We start from the raw sequence: 12,095 nt of genomic DNA, 5'->3' as shown, positions 1-12,095 counted from the left end.
CGAGCACCTTTTTTTCTATTGAAAAGCCCGTGGCGTGCAAAACACAACCCAAAAACTCCACACGGTGCAGGAAAAATGTGCACACACATAAAGAGGTGCAACAAAAAACTGTGACGGGTGCATCGTCAATTGGTCCTCCTAGAAGGACCCAGCTCTGATCCCCTGGGGCGTAAGGCTCCTGGCAGGGAAAAGAGTAACTGTGATCCATGCAGCCGAAGCCACATGGACCCACCATGGTCCAAGCAGCCGAAGCCACAAGTACCCAACATCCTCGGAGGGACTGCCGAAACAGAACCCTCCTCGGTGAGGCTCCCCCGAAGGGAGACCCCATGAGAGCCGGCGAACTAAGCCAGAAGGCCATGTCCGCCGACTCACAAGACTTTCAGAGCAGGCCCTGAGGACCAGCACCCTACTCATCACATATAAAGTGCTAGTGCACCAAACAAAAAAAGTAAAGTGACACACGGGGTAAAATAAATAAGAAAGTGGGGGAAAAGGAAGGAGGGAGAGTGAGGTAAAGTGACCAACGTGCAATACGTTGGCCGGCCCTCCGGCCAGGAAACAAAAATTCCCCTGGTCCTAGCCAAAAGGCTCGGCCCTAGAGGCAGGTGTTAAAAAGTTCTAGTGGAGATTAGTGACCAAGGTGCCACACGATGAGTGTCCCCACACTCGTGCAATGTATGGCACCCCTGGACTGCCACTCCAGGGGCACTATCTCCACGGGCTTTTCAACGGACCCTGACCCACGGCCCGGACAGTCACAGTCCCCTTCCCAACCTCAACCAGAAAGGATCGGGAGCTAGTAGAGGTTTCAGGGTGAGCACCCCCCTACACCTCTTTCGCTCCTTAGCCTAATTATACTCGAGTGGTACTAGCCGCCCTTGCCCCCCCTTAAAGGCAGGGCTGGCGTTCCCTCTCGAGAAACTGGCGAAGCAGGGTTAGGAACTGCATCAAATCCAGGCCAGAAGCCCGGCCCTTCAGCTTCGACCAAATGCATTCTCCATCCTCACCAGAAGCACCCTTCCGGATGGCTCAGACTCGACCAGTGGCCTGCCCCAGTCAGTCGGGTAGCCCGGCATAGCCCCTGCTGAAACCACCCTTCCAGGTGAAATTACATTATTGGATTGTATCCACCCTCCCGACGGAGGTGCTTCAATGCTCCTCTAAAAACTGATAAGAACAGATACTACACTTGATCTTAGCCAAAAGGCAGAGAAGTTGAGCATCAGTCTCCACTGGCCTTTAATGCAGGGTACAGGGGCACCACCCACCTAATCTACGTGTGCATGGATTCCAATGGAGTTTATTTTTTATTTTTAGAAGCACGTGATTAGAGCCAGAGGCTCTAATAGGCTTCAAAAAAGGGTAGGCTCGGGGCGCAGAGCATGTGGATTAGAGGGGCGGGCGCATGGATTAGGGGGGGCCCTTGCGCCCCATATGGACAGGCTGCCACTTATCAACACTGCCATTTTTATGTGTGTTGCCATGGCAGTGATAAGCGAGTCAGGTGTGACTGGGGTGTAATGCAGGGTGGGTTCCGTGTCACTAAAACACTCCCCCATCTGTCTGCTTTCCACTTTCCAAGGGTTTTAGAACAAATCCAACCCCTGTTCTACTTGTGGAATTGCTATTGCCCTTACTCCATATATAGTTGCTGGGCTCTGTGGTGCTTTCCCATACATCTCCCATGGGGGTGGCTGATTGCCGCCCCGTAGTCTCCCCACCATCTCCTGTGTGGGGGGGGGGGGGGTGATGGGTCGTTGGTTTGACACCCTCTCCCAAAATATTGAGCATTAACTGGTGTTAATTAAACAAGACATTGGTTTACTTTTGGATTTAAAGGAAACCTGTACTAAGATTATATGGAGGCTGCGATTGCTAAACTTCCCTTTTCAAAATTTTCAGTTGTCTGGCTGAATACTTGGCTGGGAACCTACCTGGAGCAAGTAGGCTATATAGGAGTTCCTAACAGACTCTGACATTTTACCTGTATGCATGTTCCAGGTCAGTGACTCAGAAAGTGTTGAATTCCAAAGACAGACAAATAAATCAGCATTAACACACCTCATTTACTTACATTGGCAAGAAAAAGAAAGTGAAACCCTTGCAATTAACTGGTTGTCTGCTGTATTTTTCCAATAGATAATACACAAACAATTCTAATGTCTTGTGTCTTTTTTTAAACACACCAAATAAATATTGACAGTGCTGGAGAAAAAGTAAGTAGACCCATAGACTAATTACATCAACAAAAGCCAATTGGAGCCAGTAGTTTGCACACCTGGAGTACAATTAAATGCATTTAGAGGTGTGGTTTAGAGCTACTTTGAATGATAAAAGACACTCAAACATTTGAAAATTGCTGTTCATAGGAAGCCTTGCAAGAAGTAGCTCTAAAGACAGGCAATAAAGAATAGTTGATTTGCATAAGGCTGGAAAGGGATAGAACGCAAGCACAATATGTTTAGGCATCCATCAGTCTACAGTTAGACACATTTTTTATAAATGTAGACAGTTTAATACTGTGGCTACTCACCCGAGAAGTATGCACCCAGCCAAAATGACTCTCAGGGAACAACGCAGAATCCTATGAAGAACCCACGAGTAACAGCTAAAGTCCTAAAGACATCAGGGTGTTCATAGCATAACACCACGGAGAAAGCCGCTGCTCTGAAAAAAAAAAAAAATATGCGTCAGAAGTTTGCAAAAGAGCACCTTGGCAAACTGCAATGCTACAGGGAAAATGTTTAGTGGACTGATGAAGCAAAAGTTAAATTGTTTGTTAAAGCGGAGGTTCTTTTTTTTAAAGCCAGCAGCTACAAATACTACAGCTGCTCACTTTTAAAATATGGACACTTACCTGTCCAGCGCACCCGCAATGTTGGCAGCCGAGGACGAGCAATCGCTCATCCCTCGGCTGCACCCGTCGCCATCCTCGGTGAGGGAATCAGGAAGTGAAGTGGTGCGCCATCACTGGTCCCCGCTCTCTCCTGGGAACAGTGCGTTTCCCAGAAGACAGTGGGGGTTGCGGGTAGGGGCGTGGCTGCTGCACTAGTGTACTCCTGGAAGTGGGTGCAAAGACCTGTCTTAGACAGGTATCTGCACCCCCTCCCCCCAAAAGGTGCCAAATGTGACACCGGAGTGGGGGAGGGTTCCGAAAAGCGGAATTTCCATTTTTGGGTGGAACTCCGCTTTAAGAATACCCAGCACTGTGTATGGCAAAAAGAGCACCGTTCACCAACATCAAAACATAATTTCAACAGCAAATTATGGGATCATGATATGATTTGGGCTTGCTTCACTGCCTTAGGGCCTACATGACAATGTGAGGGTGGCTGAGTGGCTGTCTGCCAGGTGAAGCTTAGCAGAATTTGGGTGGTGTAGCAGGACAATGACCCTAAGAATCAAAGTAAATGCATCACAGACTGGCTTCAGAAAAAGAAAATGCACATCATAGAGTGACCCAGTTAAAGTCCAGACCTTAACCCCATAGAGATGCTGTGTGCTGACCTCAAGAGAGTGGTTCACACCAGACACCCTTACAAATGTATCTGAGCTAAAGCAGCTATGTAAAGAGGAATGGTAAAAATGGTGCAGATGTGATCCAAAGCTACTGAAATCACTTGCTTTAAGTCACTGCTGCAAAAGAAGGTTCAACCAGCTATTAACTTTGAAGGTTCACTTACTTTTGCCTCCAGCACCAAGAATGTTTAATGGGTGTGCTCAATAAAGACATGAGCATTTTTTGTGTGTTATCAGCTTAGGCACATTGGGCCAGATTCACAAAAGAGATACGTCGTATCTCTGAGATCCGTCCGTCGTAACTATGCGCCTGATTCATAGAGTCAGGTTACGCATAGATCTCCCTAAAATCAGACAGGTGTAAGTGACTTACACCGTCGGATCTTAGGCTGCAATTCTAGGCCGGCCGCTAGGTGGCGATTCCATTGCGGTCGGCGTAGAATATGCAAATGACTAGTTACGCCGATTCACGAACGTACGCTTTGCCCGTCGCTGTAAATTTACGTTGTTTCCGTAGAGATACGCGGCGTAAAACTAAACCTGCCCTCTAGGTGGTCTAGCCAATGTTAAGTATGGCCGTCATTCCCGCGTTGAAATTTCACGTCGTTTGTGTAAGTCGTCCGTGAATGGCGCTGGACGCCATTTACGTTAACGTCAAAACCAATGATGTCCTTGCGACGTCATTTAGCGCAATGCACGTCGGGTAATTTTAGGGACGGAGCATGCGCAGTACGTTCGGCACGGGAACGCTCCTAATTTAAATGGTCCCCGCCCCATTTGAATTAGGCGGGCTTGCGTTGGGCGGATTTACGCTACGCCGCCGCAAGTTTACAGGCAAGTGCTTTGTGAATCAAGCACTTACGCTGAAAACCTGCGGCGGTGTAACGTAAATGGGATACGTTACGCCGCCGCAGCGTAGCCCAATTCTATGTGAATCTGGCCCAGTGTGTTTGTCTATCAATGTGACTTGGCTAATAACCGCAGAAAAACATTTATTGCCATACTTTTTCTTGTCACTGTATATACAGATTTATAATAACATGGTCACAACTGGGGGGGGGGGGGGGGGGAGACCTCCAATGCTTATCTTTCCCTTACTTCAGATTTTTCAAATTAGAAGCACAGGACCTCTTCAACCCCTCCAAGTGTATAATAATTAATTTATTAGCATCCATTGGACTAGAAGTCTGTAAATCAATATTATAACTTCTATTGTATCTGACTATTCTGTATATCACACACTGTGTATGTGTGTGTGTGTGTGTGTGTGTGTGTGTGGGGGGGGGGGGGTTGGGGTTGTACTTCTATTTGCGGCCTTTCTAGATTGATTTATATTTTATGAAAAACCCTCTGCTTCATACTTTGCAAAACAGCTTCTAATATTCCTGACACACCTCTGTAGGCAATATATCTCTAACCGACGCAGCCTGTATTTTACTTGTGACTGACATTTAGCGTTGTTATGGTGAAAATATAATACATTCTGAAATGTCATCTTGCAGAATACATTTGAGATCATCACAGAATTTGCAGTCTAGAATATAAGCAATATTTGGGATCAACACCCCATCACTGCCCACGGGGCAGATTAAAAGAAAATTAATCCTAAATATTTTTTTTCTATCCAAAAGCATTGGCTTTATGTGGTACATAATATTTAAGTGACTACAAATACCATGTGTTTTCATAGTTTGTTTGGTACAATTTTTTTTATGTTGCATTATGTTTTTTTTATAAATACAGTACAGTGGAACCTTGGATTACGAGCATAATCCGTTCCAGGAGAATACTTGTAATCCAAAGCACTCGCATATCAAAGTGATTTTCCCCATAGAAGTCAATGGAAACTAAAATAATTTGTTCCACATTGACTTCTATGGCATGCAATACTGCATGTGGCCAGAGGTGGGGGGTGCGGAGAGGCTCCTAAATACTCTGATAATGTTCAGCTGCATTTGGAAGCCCTCGGAAAGGTTTGGAAACTGTGTATTTCCGAACGGCTCCAGCACCCTCGCACCTCTGGCCAAATGTGGTACTGCACACAGCAGAGGCTTGAATCCTGCTAGTTTTGCAAGACAACACTCACAATCCGAGTCAGGATTTAAAAAAAAAAAAAAAATTGCTCATATTGCAAAACGCTCATTAACCACTTCCCGCCCGGCCTATGGCCGATTTACGTCCGGGAAGTGGTTATGAAATCCTGACAGGACGTTCCAGAACGTCCTGCAGGATTTCATGCCGCGCGCGCCCGTGGGGGCGCGCATCGCGGCGATCGGTGATGCGGGGTGTCAGTCTGACACCCTGCATCTCCGATCTCGGTAAAGAGCCTCCGGCGGAGACTCTTTACCACGTGATCAGCCGTGTCCAACCACGGCTGATCACGATGTAAACAGGAAGAGCCGCCGATGGCTCTTCCTCCTCGCGTCTGACAGACGCGAGTAGAGGATAGCCGATCGGCGGCTCTCCTGACAGGGGGGGTTCGCGCTGATTGGTTATCAGCGCAGCCCCCCCTCGGATCGCCACCCTGGACCACCAGGGATGCCCACCCTGGACCACCAGGGTGGGCAAAAAAAAAAAAAAAAAAACAGAAAAAAAAAAAAGTTTAAAAAAAAAAAAAAAAAAAAAGCATAAAGAAAAAAGATGCCAGTCAGTGCCCACAAATGGGCACTGACTGGCAACAATCAGTGCTGCCACCCCAGTGTCCATCAGCGCCACCCCAGTGTCCATCAGCGCCACCCCAGTGTCCATCAGCGCCACCCCAGTGTCCATCAGCGCCACCCCACAGTGCCCATCCATGCCCAGTGCCCACCTAGCAGTGCCCATCTGTGCCACCCATAAGTATACATCAGTGCCGCCCATGAGTGCCCATCTGTGCCGCCTATGTGTGCCCATCAGTGCCGCCTATGTGTGCCCATCAGTGCTGCCTATGTGTGCCCATCAGTGCCGCCTATGTGTGCCCATCAGTGCCGCCTGTGTGCCCATCAGTGCCGCCTATGTGTGCCCATCAGTGCCGCCTATGTGTGCCCATCAGTGTCGCATACCAGCGCCGCCAATCAGTGCCACCTCATCTGTGCCCGTCAGTACTACCTCATCGATGTCCATCAGTGCCATCTCATCGGTGCCCATTAGTGCCGCCATATCAGTGCCCGTAATTGAAAGAGAAAACTTATTTACAAAAAAATTAACAGAAAAAAATAAAAACGTATTTTTTTTTCCAAATTTTCAGCCTTTTTTTAGTTGTTGCGCAAAAAAAAAAAAATCGCAGAGGTGATCAAATACCACCAAAAGAAAGCTCTATTTGTGGGAAAAAAAGGACGCCAATTTTGTTTGGGTACAGTGTAGCATGACCGCGCAATTGCCATTCAAAGTGCGACAGTGCTGAAAGCTGAAAATTGGCTTGGGCGGGAAGCTGCGTAAGTACCTGGTATGGAAGTGGTTAACCACCTTACTAGCAATCGGGTTGAAAAAAAAAGACACAAGTCCATCTAGTTCAGTGTTTCTCAATTCCAGTCCTCAGGCCCCCCCAACAGGTCAGGTTTTCAGGATTTCCATTATTTTGCACAGGTGATTTGATTAGTTTCACTGCCTTAGTAATCACCACAGCCTTTTCATCTGAGGGAAATCCTGAAAACCTGACCTGTTGGGGGGGCCTGAGGACTGGAATTGAGAAACACTGATCTAGTTCAACCAATAAAGGGGGAGGGAATAATACAATCCTATATACACACAATCCTATACCCACAGTTGATCCAGAGGAAGGCAAAAAAAAATAAAAAATAACCCAAACAAATGATCCAATTTTCTTCAGCAGGCCAAAAATTCCTTCCTGATCCCCCCCGAGAGGCAATCAGATTTTCCCTGGATCAACTTTACCTATAAATGTTAGTACCCAGTTATATTATGTACATTTAGGAAAAAATCCAGGACAAGCAATCTACTGAGCTGGCCAGAACCACCTCTGCAGGGAGTCTATTCCCCATTTCCACAGCTCTTACTGCGAAGAAACCTTTCTGTATTTGGAGATTAAATCTCTTTTCCTGTAGAGATAAAGAGTGCCCCCTTGTCCTCAGTGATGACTTTAAAGTAATAACTCAACACCAAGTTCACTATATGGACCACTTATGTATTTTTACATGTGGATCATATCCCCCCTTATTCTCCTCTTCTCAAGAGAGAATAAATTCCGTTCCTCTAATCTTTCCTCATAGCTGAGCTCCTCCATTCCTCTTATCAGTTTGGTTGCCCTTCTCTGGACTTTCTCCAGTTCCCTAATATCCTTTTTGTGTACAGGTTCCCAAAACTGAACTGCATATTCCAGATGAGTAATGTGATGTTGATAGGGGGCTCTGTGGCTATAAAACCTATATAAATGTGGTGAACAAAACAAATAAAATACAACATGAAATACAACAATGTAATTATTGTAGATATAAATAGTCCATAATCTTCAGTGTAATGTCCAAATATAACGTGATTGCCTCAATCAATAAGTGTAGATATCCTCCACCGCTTATAGACATCCAATATACACCCAACCTGCTCATATAAGATAATCTGTTCACCAGACAGCAATGACCTCTTTAGATAAAAAGGTCGGAAAACGCTTGTGCTACAATCTCGCAGCCTGGTAGGGAATCACGGACCTGCCAATCTGTGCTCTTCTCTCCACCACATCAGATATGGCAGTTACTTTTTGCATTGGGGGACTGGCAGTGACTGTCTGTATAGGAGCGAGCAAATGCACTGGAAGAGGACTGACAGCAAATGTCTGCACTGGAGGAGGGGCTAATAATAAATATCAGCATTGATGACTCCATGGCACTGTTGCAGGAGCTTAGTGAAAAATGCTGACTCTTTGAAATGACTTGGGGAGAGGAAAGGACATTTGGGGAGAGAAAAGGACATTTAGACCCCATTCACACGTTGTGTTGTTTGTTGTGCTTGTGCCTACACACAACACTCAAGTAAAAATAAATTTCTTTAGGCGTTGTCTGTCATGGGAAGAAGTATAGGAACTTTTTTGAGCAGATCGGCGAATATTTAGCCCAATACACTTCAATGGGTACACCTGAATACGTGCAACACATGCGTGTATGCGCATTTACAAGCACATTTTCTCTGCCTAACAACTAGGCTCCTCCTCTGCCGCCCAAAGCTTACAAAGCAAATGTAAAATACATAATAATAATTTCATAAATGTGTGTCTATGTACAACAAGATGCACGAAAAAAAGCTGGCAAATTGAAATACCCTTTGATCAGGAATAAATAGTGTTTTTACTTGACTTTTAGTGTCCTTTGTTTATTTCTTCCAGATATGGAAGAACGCCGGTACTTTGCTGTGTGCAAGAACTTCTTGTAATAAAGACCAGTTACTGCAGTACTATCTCATTGGGCTGGATGACTGGTCTTGTATCTGCCCCTCTGTAGTTTTCTGCAGACAATGGGTGGACCTACTCTGTCCCCTCCACAGCTTTGCTATTTGAACAGGGTATGTGCATCACAGTGATGATGCCACTGCTATATTTCCAAAGACATTTTGTGACAAGTTGGATGTATATTCTTTGCAGCTATCAAGAAATATATTTAACTACTTCCCGCCTGTAGACGTCATATGATGTGCTGGACTTTGAGTGGGTATACCATGATGACACATGCATGCATCATCCGAGTATCAACATTTTCAGCCGGCGATTCCCTGTAAAGTAGAAGTGATTTGACTGGCTATAGCACTTTCGGTTCATTGTTTACCAACCAGCGAATCAGCCGATCAGACTGATCTGTGTCTGATCGGCTGCATTGGATGCCAGAAGAGAGATATGGGATCGAATAGATGTCGGATGTCCCCATAAATAGAACCTTTCACCGCCCAAACTATAGCAAGGGATGTTGTTCATTCCTTGTTATAGCAATAAAGATGATAAAAAAAATCAAAGGGACAGTGTAAAAATGTTTTTAACCATCTCTCACCCGTACTATAGCTGAAAGAAGGCTACAGCATGGGCCTTAATTGCCTGAGCGCTCTGTGATCAGTGAGTCACGGAGACTCGGCTGATCACAGATTAGAGTAAGGGGTCAATCTTGTCCAATGACAGCTGATCACTAGATTGTAAACAGAAGATCGTAATCTGCTTTTTTTTCTCGCGCTGACAGCGTGAGGAGAAAAAAAAACTGATTAGCTGCTTCTGTCAGGGGGACATTGGTCCCGATCACTGCTGTAGGGATGAGCTCCAGCGTGTTCGCACACGCCATGTGCAGAGCCTGCCAGGAAGTCGGCACGATGCTGCACTAATCACAGGCAGGGAGACATTTCCCGATCTCTGCAGCTGCGCATTGGGACAATGTCTCCCTGTCTGTAATGAGCGCAGGGCCGTGCTGGCTTCCTGGCGGGCTCTGCACATGGCGTGTGCGAACACGCCAGAGCTCAACCCTACACTGCTGCTATGCAGTATCCACCAGTGCCACCTACCAGTGCAATTAAGGAGAAAAATTACCCGTTTTTAAAATTTTATAACAAACTATGAAACTGTTTTTGGGGTTGGCGTTTAGGGTTTCCCCTTGAAGAATATGGCTAGGACTCAGGAATTGGAACAGGGACCTCCCCCAGAGCTCAAAAGTCAGAAGGTGGGTTCCCTGAGGTCAAAGGTCACGAGGCGTGGCTGACCCACCCCCACCAATGTGTACCGCCGACCCCAACTAAGTCGGGGGAATGAACAAGTCAGGGAAAGTGCTTAAACTCAGTCTTTTTTAGATTTTTTTGGCAGAAAGTAAAAAAAAAAAAAAAGAAAGCTCTATGTGTGTGAAAAAAAATGTAAAATATTGAATTTGATTAAGTGTTGCATGACCGCGCAATTTTCCTTCAAAGTGTGAGCTCTGAAAGCTGAAAATTGGCCTGGGCAGGAAGAGGGTTTAAAGTGTTACTAAACCCACAACCGTAAAAAATCAGTCTGTATATGCAGAATAGCATGCTTGTTATACTCACTGTGGAATTTAAGGGGTTAATCCTCTGCATTGTGTAAAAAGACTGTTTTATCCTGTATGTACAGATCCTCCCCTCCCTGCATTGTCTATCTGGGAAGGCCAGCTAACACAGGCAGAGTAGCCAACCTGCACATACTCAGTTGTGTCTTTTATGCTGGAGAGAACATTTACTTGTTGATCAGAGCTAGCCAGGTCACATGATTTTGAAATCACACATGTGGGCGTGTATACAGGCTGTAGTGAAAATCTCCTCCTTCCTGAACTCTCAGCACTGGAGAAACTGTACAGTCTATCAAGTAACTGTGGTATACAGATCATCCAAAAAGGTATATAGTGGCAATATTTTAATGTAAAAAGAAGCTATGGGAACTGTGAGGGGGCGGATTAACTATTTTCATATTACTGGGTTTATTAACACTTTAAGTGCTCAGTAAGCAAGCGGTTAAATAATACAAAAAAATAAATAATATTTAACTACTTGCCGACCGCCAAATGTACATTTACGTCAGCAGAATAGCACCGCTGTGCTAAGAGACGTGCTCGGTGAGAGTGCCCTTGGGTCCTACGGACTCTATGTCTGCCGGGTGCCCGTGATTGTCTCACGGAGTGGCAGAACGAGGAGATGTCTATGTAAACAAGGCATTTCCCTGTTCTGTCTAATGACAGGGCAGTGATCTACTGATCCCTGTCATCGTAAGAAGTGATCACTGTCGTGTCACTTGTAGCCTATCCCCCCCACAGTTAGAATCACTCCCTAGGACACACTTAACCCCCGTTATCGCCCCCTAGTGTTTAACCCTTTCCCTGCCAGTGTCATTTACACAGTAATCAGTGCATTTTTATAGTACTGATCGCTGTATAAATGTGAATGGCCCCAAAAATGTGTCAAAAGTGTCTGATGTGTCCTCCATAATGTCGCAGTAACGATAAAAATCACTGATCGCCGCCATTACCAATAAGAAAAAATTCCATAAATCTATCCCCTATTTTGTAGACGCTATAACTTTTGCGCAAACCAATCAATATACGCTTTTTGTGTTTTTTTTACCAAAAATACAAAGAATACATATCGGCCTAAACTGAGAGAATTATTTATTTATTTTTATATATTTTTTGGGCATATTTATTGTAGCAAAAAGTAAAAAATATTGTTTTTCAAAATTGTCGCTTTTTTTGTTTATAGCGCAAACAATAAAAACCGCAGAGGTGATCAAATATGACCAAAAGAAAGCTCTATTTGTGGGGAAAAAAGAACGTCTTGATTGGGTGCAACGTCGCACAACCGCGCAATTGTCAGTTAAAGCGATGCAGTGGCGTATCGCAAAAAGTGGCCTGGTCAAGGGCAGCCAATTCTTCCAGGGCTGAAGTGATTAAAGCACCTGTTTTGGAACGTCCCACACTCTGCTTCGTGCTTTCGTCATATACCACTTCCTTAGATATCAGATATTCCAAGCACACAACGAGACAATACTTGTTTGTCTGCTGAACATGGACTGTCTATTAGAACTAGAATACAAGTCGTATATACAGTTAAAGAGGAGGCAACCAGACACATAAATTAACATGAGCTAATTAACTAATCCCTTAAAGCAG

General features: G+C 45.1%; 1 protein-coding gene and 1 non-coding gene across 3 annotated transcripts in view; one reads left to right on the top strand and one right to left on the bottom strand.

Annotated features, from left to right (window-relative positions):
* FIBCD1 (fibrinogen C domain containing 1) overlaps positions 1-12,095 on the top strand; it is a 387,702-nt gene that overhangs the window by 301,841 nt on the left and 73,766 nt on the right. The window lies entirely within an intron of this gene.
* On the bottom strand, positions 1,027-1,222 carry LOC120914679. The gene has a single exon (XR_005743713.1). It is a non-coding gene; the product is annotated as a U2 spliceosomal RNA (small nuclear RNA).

Source organism: Rana temporaria, chromosome 9, assembly GCF_905171775.1.
Source record: "Rana temporaria chromosome 9, aRanTem1.1, whole genome shotgun sequence".
In the NCBI taxonomy this organism is placed as follows: Eukaryota; Metazoa; Chordata; class Amphibia; order Anura; family Ranidae; genus Rana; species Rana temporaria.
Note: the sequence above shows the minus strand (reverse complement) of the source record. Positions and strands in the feature narration are given on the sequence as shown.